Consider the following 13,239-nt stretch of genomic DNA (forward strand, 5'->3'; position numbering starts at 1 on the left):
TTTTTGCTTTGTCATTATGGGTTAATGTGTGTAGATTGATGAGGGGGGAAAAAAAGTTGAATCAATTTTAGAATAAGCCTGTAACGTAACAAAATGTAGAAAAAGTCACGGGGTCTGAATACTTTCCGAATGCACTGTAAGGGCAATGAGCGTTCTGCTGTATGTACTTAACAATAAGAAATATTGAAGCACAGAATATTTGCAATTATTATAGAAGAGCGTGTTGAGGGAAACATCTCTGAACTTCTGGTGTTGGGACAGTAGATAGGGAAGCTGTAAGCAGGAATGTGTCCCAAATAGCACACTATTCCCAAAGTAGTGCACTACATAGTAAATAGGGTGCCATTTGGGACGTAAACTATAAGCCCATAGACGCGCACAACTGTTGGGTAGACCACGGGGATATTAGAAGAGCAATTATTTAACTCTGACAACTCAGTCAGGACACCTCGTAACCCCTACAACTTCCAAAACAACACATGTTTTAGCAACAACAAAAAATGCTAAATCCTCTCCTCAATGTGTTCGCAAAGGCAAATCTGAATTCCCCAATTTCATGTATCATGTACTTGGTTTCAAAATTGCTGGCAAACTTTTCTGTTAGTCCCTTGAGAACCCAAACTAATTGCAATCTTAGACTGTTGATCAATAGAAAGTGAAGCAATCAAACTCGATAGGACAAAATGGACCTGTTCTGTTTCATAGCCTGAAGCAAAACAACTGATTACATGAACAACAAGCGTTAAATATTGTTAACATATTTTACTTTGAATTGGTGAAGTCCATAGTGCATCCACTGACGTTGTATGCACTAAGATGTATCCACTAAGATGTCTTAATAATTTTAGTGCATGACTGACTTGTTTTCTTGGTCTTTAGGCCAGGATGCAGCTGGCCTTTTCTTGAAGATGCCTTTCACTTTGAGCTGCATGCATCTGGTATTAAACCTCCAGTGAAACGAACATCTGGCAGTTACAAAAACTTGACATTCACTGAACAAACTTTTACTTTTGGACTCAAATTTGTATATCCTTTTGATGGCTCAGAAGTCCCTAAAGTCAGTTATCACAGAATGATGAAACACCCCTCCCTTCAGGTGCATTGTGGAACAAATGATGATCACTGTTATAACAAGCTCCCGCAGTTGCTGCTCAGTGCTCAGACATTACAAGAACATTACAAAGAACATTAGTGTTTATTTTCTAGAGTTATCCAGGATATAAAGCCTCTCTAGGTCCAATTGTCATTTAAGAATATTGTACAAGAAAGGCAAGCAATAACAAATAAAAGGGATAGAGACTTTAGCAATTGAAGAAAAAACAAACTGAGGCTAAAAAGAAAATAGAATTGTAAAACAATTTGAATATAAATACATCTGGAAATTTAAGGGACATTACACTCCAAAACAAATTTTACCTCATATTGGCAGTAATTTTATAAATATTTATAGCAAAAATGTTCTTACAAAAAAAACTGCACAAAACGTCTTCTATATAAATTCCAGTTGCTATCGTCTTGTACAGGCATATGCCTGGGAAACAGTGGATTGTTCATTGATTTGATTTTGGAGAGTGATAAAAAACATACATTGAACCCCTCACACATAAGGAAAGACTGGAATGACTGAATCTTCAACACTTACTAGGCCAAAGATTACAACACTACAGTTCTCACGCCAGCATGTCTCTATTGTACGAAAGGCTGTGAAGTATTTAAGGTTATCATATAAATAGATATATAGTTCTTCATATAAGGGTTGTAGTGCCACCCACCGGCGCAGAGCATGCTGGGCAATCTCAAGCTCAGACAATGCTAGAGTCAAGTCAATAGAAAGTTCCAGCTCCTGTGATTTCCTTCAGTTAGCTTTTGTTGTGTTAGCCAAGGCCAGTGTGCATCCTTGCTGATATTTGCCATACCACAAAGTGCCTTAGCCCATCCATTCTACATACACTGTGCTGTGCTGGTTCGTGCCCATATTGTGAATCGTCAGCGTCATTAAACCACCTCGACCTTACCAGCACACGGAAGAAAACACAAAGTTAAAATCTAGCCTAAAGAATACACAGTCCACCAAGTCCTCAGTTACACTATAGACTGTTTAAAATGATCTGTAACATCAGCTGAAGAAATCCCATTTTAACCAAAACAAATCACTAGGCTCTACTATGAGCAATCTCCCCTTATTTCATCAGATATTAGATATCCAACCTCTCCATCAAAGACAGATGTGAAAAGAAGCCGTTCTAGCACTTCATCGTGGTTCCACAACAAAGAATGTGTTCTATATCATCATGCAATATATCCCATGCTTCATACCCCACTCTGAAAAGTGGCCAACACTTCTACAGCTTTGAAAGTGGAGTACAATGCAACACCTGCAACTTACATCTTTAAGATGTTAACTTTTAATGAATGTGATACTTTTAGGACTGCATTTCATATGAACACATTTCTTATTGCTCTCCGGTGGCATGGTTAGTGAAATATTTCCAAGTCCATGGCTTATAAAGCTCTGTCATACCACTGCCTTTCACAAACCATCACATTTACATTTTAGTCATTTAGCAGACACTCTTATCCAGAGCAACTTACAGTAGTGAATGCATACATTTCATACATTTTTTTTCTCAAAATGGTCCCCCGTGGGAATCGAACCCACAACCCTGGCGTTGCAAACACCATGCTCTACCAACTGAGCCACACGGGACGTTGCAAACCATTCCCCCCATCGCACCATCAATAGGCTTACAAACTCTTTGGAATGAAGGAGACAAAAACAAACTACAGAAATTATGCTTCAACACAATTTATCATCAATGTTCTTTATATGTTTAGATCGTCAATGGTACTATCGATCATTATGATCTTTATATGGCTCATCATCACTGTATCATGATCACCCGGGACAATTAACACCGGAGCGGTCTGGTGTTTGTGCCAACACTATAAAAGGATTAGGGTGCTATAAATAAGGGGTCGGCCCTTACAGAGGTACACGGTGGGGGATCCCTTTCTCAGCATGTGGCTGGGTAGGGACACCAGATCCTAATCCAAGGAGGATATCACTTATCTGGAGACAAACAGCTCAGATTAAGGGAAGAGACAGAAGATGCACTGGGGATGGAGTGTGGGAAGGCCCTAACACAATTATACGCAATTCTACTGAATCCCCCAGAGCCTTCTCTGAGACGCCCCGAGATAAATAGAGGCAAAGCCAGGTCATTTCCCCTCTGTCTGAAGTGCCAGAAGCAGCGGTCAGCTGAGAAACAGTGGCGGTGTTCCAAATGGTGCCCTATTCCTCATGGTCCGTGGGCAAAACAAGTGCACTATATAGGGAATAGGGTGCCATTTGGGAGGCAGTCACAGAGGGGAGCAAGCAGGGCCCAGTATGTTTATGACGCTGCCTTGGAGTCCTTCTGATTCTATTTGCGATGGCTTTCCATTCATTTGTTCTGTATTGGGCCCTCACTAATGGTATTGTCAGTAATGCTATAAAGCTGTAGAATAGTAAAATAACACCTCAGTCTCCGTGTAGGGACTAATAAAGTCCTCTTCCTCTTGGTTACCATTTTCTGTATGAAAACTATGACGCAAAGAACAAACTACCACAGCATCTTTTCTGTAAGAGTTTATGTACGTATAACCCAAAACGTTGCTCCATGTGACTTATGTTACAAATTATTATTTATTGCAGCAAAAGTTAACACTTTAATCCAATTAAATAATACTTAAGTCTTTGTGTAAACTAACTACCTTTATTTATAACTAATGCTCTATCTCTGAATACGGCTGCACACATTTCTTTCTTATTTGAGATGCCCACACACGTTTCTATCATAGGGGACCCCTTGATTCCTTTTGTGTGGTCTTATGATTAATTCATGGCTCTCATATCTCATTTTGTAAATGCACACATCCCTACATGGTGATGACTAATGCGTCAAGCATTATCAGTAGATCCTGCATCAAATGTCTTGAAGTAAAAAAGATATAAACCAAGGTTCTTCACAGCAGGTCTTTCTTTTTTTTTCTAAAGGAGAGTTGAATACCACTCTACGTCTAGTATTGTTATGCTTTTTATGGATGAACCCCTGGACTCCGGTGGGGAAGCATATATACGTCCTGGTCGGGAGTTTGAACCATTTGACCACGACTCTGCACACAGGAAGTAAGTCTTTCTATATACCAGCTGCATGTGAACAGAAAGGTAAAAGGTTTACATTGGGTGGCAGGTAGCCTAGCTGTTAGGAACGTTGGGCTAGTAAATAGGTGAAAAATCTGCCGATGTGCCCTTGAACAAGGCCCTTAACCCTAATTGCTCCAGGGTCACCTTCAAAAATGGCTGATCTCTGAACCCACTCTACGAGGGTGTCTCAGGGGAAGTGGAATATGTAAAAATAAAATAAAAACACATTTCCAATTCGTACCCACCCAATTATTATTTTAGAAAGCTAAGATGAAATACTATAGACTTTAAATGACAAAGACATTCCTTCCTGTTCCACCCAATTCCATTGTCATGAGCGTTTTGGACCGGTTTTGACCACTCCACTCAAAATGGCTACTCTGATAACACACTGGTCTGCTGGGTTCTTAATGGACAAGACCCCAGGGATGCTGCAGCATTTTTCACAGTAAATGAAGGCGACGCCGCTCTCTGTCTCGGTGCCAGTTGCAGTGTCTTTGATTCCTGTTGCTTGAGGTGCTGGCAAAGGCCTCTACCTTGTCACCACCTCCCTGCCTTCATCACACCACAGCACTGTGTTCAGTGTGTTCTAATGTCTCATCGATGATGCAGTGGGACATATGTCATTATCACAGAACAACATATTAACAAGGCACTTTTGAACTGTAGCCATTTTGAGCCCTAAAATAAGCGCAATGGATGATGACGATGATGTGACACAATAAAAAAGTATGTTATTTAAAGAGAAATGGATACATTTGAAGACAAATTACTATATACATTGACTGCTTAGCGATCAATAACTGAGTTACAACAAATAAAGGTAACACTTTAAGATTCCTCAACATAAAGCATTTATAATGGATTAGTAATAGTTTATTCATCATTTATTCATCATTACTCCCACATTTGGAAACATTAGTAGCCTTCCCTGTAGCTTTTTTTGTTGTTGCAACGCCAGGGTTGTGGGTTTGATTCCCACGGGGGGCCAGCACAGGAAAAAAAAAAATGTATGAAATGAAATGTATGCATTCACTTCTCTAAGTCGCTCTGGATAAGAGCGTCTGCTAAATGACTATGATGTATATTCACAACTTTAAAAGTATTTAATAATGATTCATAAGATCATTCATAAGATCTTTAATATAGGTCCTTATAAACCATTTACTGATCATTGGTTAAGTATTTGTGTGGGCTATTTATACTTTATAAATGTTTTGAGTGACCTGTAGTAATTTTCTCACAAAAAGATGGACATGCCATTGGTAGACATTCCAGCAGTACCTGATGCTCCTTAAGGTCTCAAAAACATGTCAATGGTTAAACAATAAGCACACACAGAGGATGTTAAAGGAAGTATACTGAACATTTTATTCCTAAACAGTCACACTACGCTAGTGTAACTTCATACACACTCTATGCTGAAATTAACTAAAATAATGTGTTTAGTCCAAAAATGCTAACATAAGTGTTTATTGTAAGTGACTTTTCTACCAAAACCAAAATGTGGATTGCAGTCACTCCTTAGAGCTGTCTAATCTCGCTAACCGAGGACTATAATCTTGCGTCATTTGGTCATTTCTAGGTCCGTACATGTTAGAAATTCCGGTTTGCGAAGTCTCCACCCCCCTTCCTCTAATTTCACCACACCACGAAGCAGTCGAAGCACAATACCCCATAAGGACAAAGCAAAAACAGGTTTTTAAACATTTTTGCAACTTACTAAAAATAAAAAACAGAAATATCTTATTTACATAAGTATTCAGACCCTTTGCTATGAGACTCGAAATTGGGCTCAGGTGCATCCTGTTTCCATTGATCATCCTTGAGATGTTTCTACAACTTGGTTGGAGTCCACCTGTGGTCAATTCAATTGATTGGACATGATTTGGAAAGGCACACACCTGTAATGTCCCACAGTTGACAGTGCATGTCAAAAACCAAGCCATGAGGTCGATGGAATTATCCGTAGAGCTCCAAGACAGGATTGTGTCGAGTCACAGATGTGAGAAAGGGTACCAAAACATTTCTGCAGAATTTATTGTTTATTTAACCTTTATTTATGCAGGTTTTTCTCATTAAGATAAAATCTCATTTTCAAGAGAGACCTGGTCCAACAACAGCAGGGGAAACAAAGTTTCAGACAAAACAACTTACATACACTAACAGAACATTGAACAAAACTATAGACACACATACAGTACAACAATTAAATATTACGTTAAAAAAAACACGAATGTCATAACTAAAAAACAGCTGTCCTAAAGATAATTACACTCTTCTATGATGTTTACAACAATCAAGTGTTTAAACTCCACCAACATGACTAGATCATAAAATGTTTAAATGTTCAAGAGAGAATTCCACGGAAGACCACGGAGCTGGGTAACTAAAACTATTTCGACCATGACCTGTTCTAATTCTTGGTACTGTTAAAAGCAAATGAGAATGGGACCGTAATTGATATTTATTTACTGACCTGATTAAAAAAGAACAGAGATAAAGTGGCATTTTACCCAGCATGGCCTTACAGATCAGTGTATACCAGTGTTTAAGCCTACAGTATGCAAGGTCAATGATGACCAGCCTACGGCACTGTAGAGATCACATCCACAGGTGTACCTGTGGATGTATTTCAAGGCCTACCTTCAAACTCAGTGTCTCTTTGCTTGACATCATGGGAAAATCAAAAGAAATCAGCCAAGACCTCAGCAAAATTGTAGTAGACCTCCACAAGTCTGGTTCATCCTTGGGAGCAATAGCCAAACGACTGAAGGTACCACGTTCATCTTTACAAACAATAGTACGCAAGTATAAACACCATGGGACCACGCAGCCATCATACCGCTCAGGAAGGAGACGCGTTCTGTCTCCTAGAGATTAACGTACTTTGGTGCGAAAACAGCAAATCAATCCCAGTACAACAGCAAAGGATCTTGTGAAGATGCTGGAGGAAACAAGTACAAAAGTATCTATATCCACAGTAAAACGAGTCCTATATCGACATAACCTGAAAGGCCGCTCAGCAAGGAAGAAGTCACTGCTCCAAAACCGCCATGAAAAAAACAGATTGCAGTTTGCAACTGCACATGGGGACAAAGATCGTACTTTTTGGAGAAATGTCCTCTGGTCTGATGAAACAAAAATAGAAATGTTTGGCCATAATGACCTTCGTTATGTTTGGAGGAAAAAGGAGAAGGCTTGCAAGCCGAAGAACACCATCCCAACTGTGAAGCATGGAGGTGGCAGCATCATGTTCTGGGGGTGCTTTGCTGCAGGAGGGACTGGTGCACTTCACAAAATAGATGGCATCATGAGGTAGGGCAATTATGTGGATATATTTAAGCAACATCTCAAGACACCAGTTAGGAAGTTAAAGCTTGGTCGCAAATGGTTCTTCTAAATGGACAATGACCCCAAGCATACTTCCAAAGTTCTGGCAAAATGGCTTAAGGACAACAAAGTCAAGGTATTGTAGTGGCCATCACAAAGCCCTGACGTCAATTATATAGAAAATTTGTGGTCAGAACTGAAAAAAGCGTGTGCGAGCAAGGTGGTATACAAACCTAACTCAGTTACACCAGCTCTGTCAGGAGGAATGGGCCAAAATTCACCCAACTTATTGTGGGAAGCTTGTGGAAGGCTACCTGAAACGTTTGACCCAAATTAAACAATTTAAGGCAATGCTACCAAATACTAATTGAGTGTATGTAAACTTCTGACCCACTGGGAATGTGATGAAAGAAATAAAAGCTGAAATAAACCATTCTCTCTACTATTATTCTGACATTTCACATTCTTAAAATGAAGTGGTGATCCTAACTGACCTAAGACAGGAACTTTTTACTGGGATTAAAAGTCAGGAATTGTGAAAAACTGAGTTTAAATGTATTTGGCTAAGGTGTATGTAAACTTCCGACTTCAACTGTATATATATATTGTGGTATCCCAGGAGGTCTACCCCGGGGGATGGTAATAGAGGGGAGGTACAAGGAGGCGACGTTGGCTCCCTCTGCTGGGAAAACGGGAGCTGGGCACCCCGACACGGACAGCTAAGTGGAGGTAATTAGAGGAAAGTGCCAACCAGCCGTGGAGGCTAAATAAAAGGAGCACGATCGCACACGGCGGGAGAGACGGACACCAGTTAAGAAAGAGAAGGAAGACTGAGCAAAACCTAAGTTATTTCTTTGATGTATTTATTTTCTGTCTTAGTAAAGTTGTTTTTGCGGACTAAAGCCTCCCTGTCTCTGTGTCAATCTCAACACGCTCCACCCAACACTCCACGGTTTACCACAATATATATATACATATACATATATATATATAACCTCACTCAAATCTAAAACCGCCCGTAATACATCGTACCAGCTCCTTCCTGGCCTCCAGAGAAAAACAAGCCTTATGGTGGTAATAAAAACTCATCTCAGTTTGAGCTTCCTTATCAAGTTCTCCACATGAACAGTGAAGCTCAGCTTGTCATCAACCCACACTCCCAAATATTTGTACACTTTGACTTGCTCTATAGTATTTCCATCCAATGTAGCAATGACATGATTAGTAACATGCCTGGCATTTGAAAATACCATGCATTTTGTTTTACCCAAATTCAGAACCAGCTTCAAATCATACAGATTCTGTTGGATGGTGTTAAATGCTCTTTGGGCATTTTCAAAAGCTAAAGATAAACTACTACCACTTCAATATAGAACAGCCTCATCTGAATAAAAATGAACATCTGCTGTTTCAATATGATCCCCAATGTTGTTGATATACAAAATGAACAACAGTGGGCCCAAAATAAAACCTTGTGGAACACCTGAGCACAACTCTATTGACAGGTAATCTAATTCCACAACATTTTAAACTTTGCACCAACACAGAATGGTCCACGGTGTCAAAAGCCTTTGACAAATCAATAAAGACAGACACACAATGTAACTTCTTGTCAAGAGCACAGTGGATGTCATTTAAAACCTTCAATGTTGCTGAAACAGTGCTGTGGCGTAACCTAAAACCTGATTGCATTCCACTTAAGATGTTGTTTTCTTGGAGGTAGGACTTCAGCTGCCTACTAACTAAGGACTCCAGTACCTTAGATAGTACAGACAGTGTTGATATGGGTGGATAGTTGTCAAGTAGGAAAGGATCTCCACCTTCCAGGAGAGGCTGTACAAAAGCAGATTTCCATTAGTTGGGGATTCCCTTAATGTCAAGCGTGAGGTTACAACACGCAGGCCTCCTTACTGTCGCTAGAATTTCTAAGCAAACAGCTGGAGGCAGGGCTTTCTCCTATAGAGCTCAATTTTTATGGAATGGTCTGCCTATCCATGTGAGAGACGCAGACTCTGTCTCGATCTTTAAGTCTTTATTGAAAACTCATCTCTTCAGTAGGTCCTACGATTGACTGTAGTCTGGCCCAGGGGTGTGAAGGTGAACGGAAAGGCACTGGAGCGACGAACCGCCCTTGCTGTCTCTGCCTGGCCAGTTCCCCTCTCTCCACTGGGATTCTCTGCCTCTAGCCCTATTACGGGGGCTGAGTCACTGGCTTACTGGTGCTCTTCCATGCCGTCCCTAGGAGGGGTGAGTCACTTGAGTGGGTTGAGTCACTGACGTGATCTTCCTGTCTGGGTTGGTGCCCCTCTCGGGTTCGTGCCGTGGGGAAGGTCTTCTTGGGCTATACTCTGCTTTGTCTCAGGGTATTAGGTTGGTGTTTCAAGATATCCCTCTAGTGGTGTGGGGGCTGTGCCTTGGTAAAGTGGGTGGGGTTATATCCTGCCTGTTTGGCCTTTCCGGAGGTATCGTCGGACAGGGCCACAGTGTCTCCCAACCCCTCCTGTCCCAGCCTCCAGTATTCATGCTGCAATAGTTTATGTGTTGGGGGGGCTAGGGTCAGTCTGTTATATCTGGAGTATTTCTCATGTCGTATCCAATGTCCTGTGTGAATTTAAGTATGCTCCCTCTAATTCTCTCTCTCTCCTTTTCACTCTCTCTTTTTCTCTCTCTCTTCTCTCGGAGGACCTGAGCCCTAGGACCATGCTTCAGGACTACCTGGCCGGATGACTCCTTGCTGTCCCCAGTCCACATGGTCATGCTGCTGCTCCAGTTTCAACTGTTCTGCCTGTGGCTATGGAACCCTGACCTGTTCACTGGACTTGCTACATTGTCTCGGACTTGCTGTTTTGGACTCTCTCTCTCTACCGCACCTGCTGTCTCTAACTCTGAATGATCGGCTATGAAAAGCCAACTGACATTTACTCCTGAGGTGCTGACCAGTTGCACCTTCTACAACCACTGTGATTATTATTATATGACCCTGCTGGTCATCTATTAACGTTTGAACATCTTGGCCGTGCTCTGTTATAATCTCCACCCGGCACAGCCAAAAGAGGACTGGCCACCCCTCAGAGCCTGGTTCCTCTCTAGGTTTCTTCCTAGGGTCTGGCCTTTCTAGGGAGTTTTTCCTAGCCACCGTGCTTCTACATCTGCATTGCTTCCTGTTTGGGGTTTTAGGCTGGGTTTCTGTACAGCATTTTGTTATATCGGCTGATGTAAAAAGGGCTTTATAAATACATTTGATTGTTTGATTTCAACGGCTGGGACTGGGAGACTAGTCAGGATCGAGGAAAAGATGAAAGGAGCAAATACAGAGAGATCCTGGATGACAACCTTCTCCAGAGTGCTCAGGACCTCAGACTGGAGCGAAGGTTCACCTTCCAACAAGACAACAACCCTAAGCACACAGCCAAGACAACGCAGGAGTGGCTACGGTACAAGTCTATGAATGTCCTTGAGTGACCCAGCCAGAGCCTGGACTTGAACCCGATCGAACATCTCTGGAGAGACCTGGAAATAGCTGTGCAACAATGCTCCCCATCCAACCTGAGAGAGCTTGAGAGGATGTGCTGAGAAGAATGGGAGAAACTCCCCAAATACAGGTGTGCCAAGCCTGTAGCGTCATACCCAAGAAGACTTGAGGCCGTAATCGCTGCCAAAGGTGCTTCAACAAAGTACTGTGTAAAGGGTCTTAATACTTATGTAAATGTGATATTTCTGGGTTTTATATTTTATAAATTTGCAACAAATTCTAAAAACCTGTTTTTGCTTTGTCATTATGGGGTAATGTGTGTAGATTGATGACGGGGAGAAAACGATGTAATCCATTTTAGAATAAGGCTGTAATGTAACAAAATGTGGGAAAAGTCAAGAGGACTGAAAACTTTCCAAATGCACTCAATAGGGAATACAAATCCTTAAACAATTCAAATCCACTAGAGAACAACTATCCGGTCCGACCAGCTGTTGTGTGTAGTCTACATCTCCATGTTTTATGATCAGTTCATATTCGCCAGGTTGACAACTCCAACAGAACATTCACATTACAGCTCTTCCTCAAGCCCTTGTAACAGTTGTTTCACAACAGTTTTTGTGAATAGAATGTTCCATATATTTCCTTTTAATAACATTCTGTGTTGTGTGCTTATTCTTTAACCATTGATATGTTCTAGGGGCCATTTTGAGACCTTAAGGAGCATCAGGTTTATAAGATTAAATCAAATTTTATTTGCCACATTCTCCGAGTATAACAGGTACTTTCACCTTACCAATGCTTACTTACAAGTCCTTAACCAACAATTCAGTTTTAAGTAAATGCCTAAAAATGCTAATATTCTGGGTAGCCATTTGATTAGCTGTTCAGGAGTCTTATGGCTTGGGGGTAGAAGCTGTTAAGAAGCCTCTTGGACCTAGACTTGGCGCTCTGGTACCGCTTGCCGTGCTGTAGCAGAGAGAACAGTCTATGACTAGGGTGGCTGGAGTCGTTAACAATTGTTAGGGCCTTCCTCTGACACCGCCTGGTATAGAGATCCTGGATGGCAGGAAGTTTGGCCCCGGTGATGTACTGCGACGTATGCACTACCCTCTGTAGTGCCTTGCGGTCGGAGGCCGAGCAGTTGCCATACAAGGCAGTGATGCAACCCGTCAGGATGCTCTCGATGGTGCAGCTGTAAAACCATTTGAGGATCTGAGGACCCATGCCAAATCTTTTCAGTCTCCTGAGGGTGAATAGGTTTTGTCGTGTCCTCTTCACAACTGTCTTGGTGTGCTTGGACCATGTAAGTTTGTTGGTGATGGGGACGCCAAGGAACTTGAAGCTCTCAACCTGCTAAACTATAACCCCGTCGAGGAGAATGGGGGCGTGCTCGGTCATCCTTTTCCTGTAGTCCACAATCATCTCCTTTGTCTTGATCACGTTGAGGGAGAGGTTGTTGTCCGTGCACCACACGGTCAGGTCTCTGACCTCCTCCCTATAGGCTGTCTCATCGCTGAACCTATATTAGTAATGATTAATACATTATCAATAAACTATTTACTAATCCCATGATAAATGCTTTATTACGTGGACTTACAATAAAGTGTTGACCAAATAAATGTTCATTTACTGTGTGAAAATACATTTGAAGGGATTTGGGAAATGCAACCATGTAGGTTAAGGTGAAAGTATTTTTACAAAAATGACCAAAATACCAAGTCATCACTCTCACATTGGCAATTCAATAACACTATGGCTATGACCCTAAGCTGAGGATAAATCCAATCTAGCCAAAACAATGAAATAAAATGTTTGGCCTCGGCTAGAGGCTCATGCTCAAATAGTATGCAACGTTATCATGAGTGGGTGGAGATGTTTCTGCAATCCCTCAAGCTTCAAATACATAGCAACAGATGGCCAGTGGTGAAACTGATTGGGGAAGCTGCAATTTACTTCCATTCAATCAGATTGGAATAAAACCGGGCTCAACCTTTGTGTATTGTTCTTGCGAAATGGAGAAAGAAATACAACATTCATAAATATTGTTGTATTTGGTTGTGGTGCATTCGGAAAGTATTCAGACCCCTTTACTTTTTCTACATTTTGTTACATTAGAGTCTTATTCTAAAATTAATTAAATAGTTTTTTCCCCTCATCAATCTACACACATAGCCCATAATGACACATTTATTTAAAAAATGTAACTGAAATATTACATTTACACAAGTATTCATATACTCAGTAC

This window comes from Salmo salar, chromosome 16 (genome assembly GCF_965601325.2).
Source record: "Salmo salar chromosome 16, fSalSal1, whole genome shotgun sequence".
Lineage (NCBI taxonomy): Eukaryota > Metazoa > Chordata > Actinopteri > Salmoniformes > Salmonidae > Salmo > Salmo salar.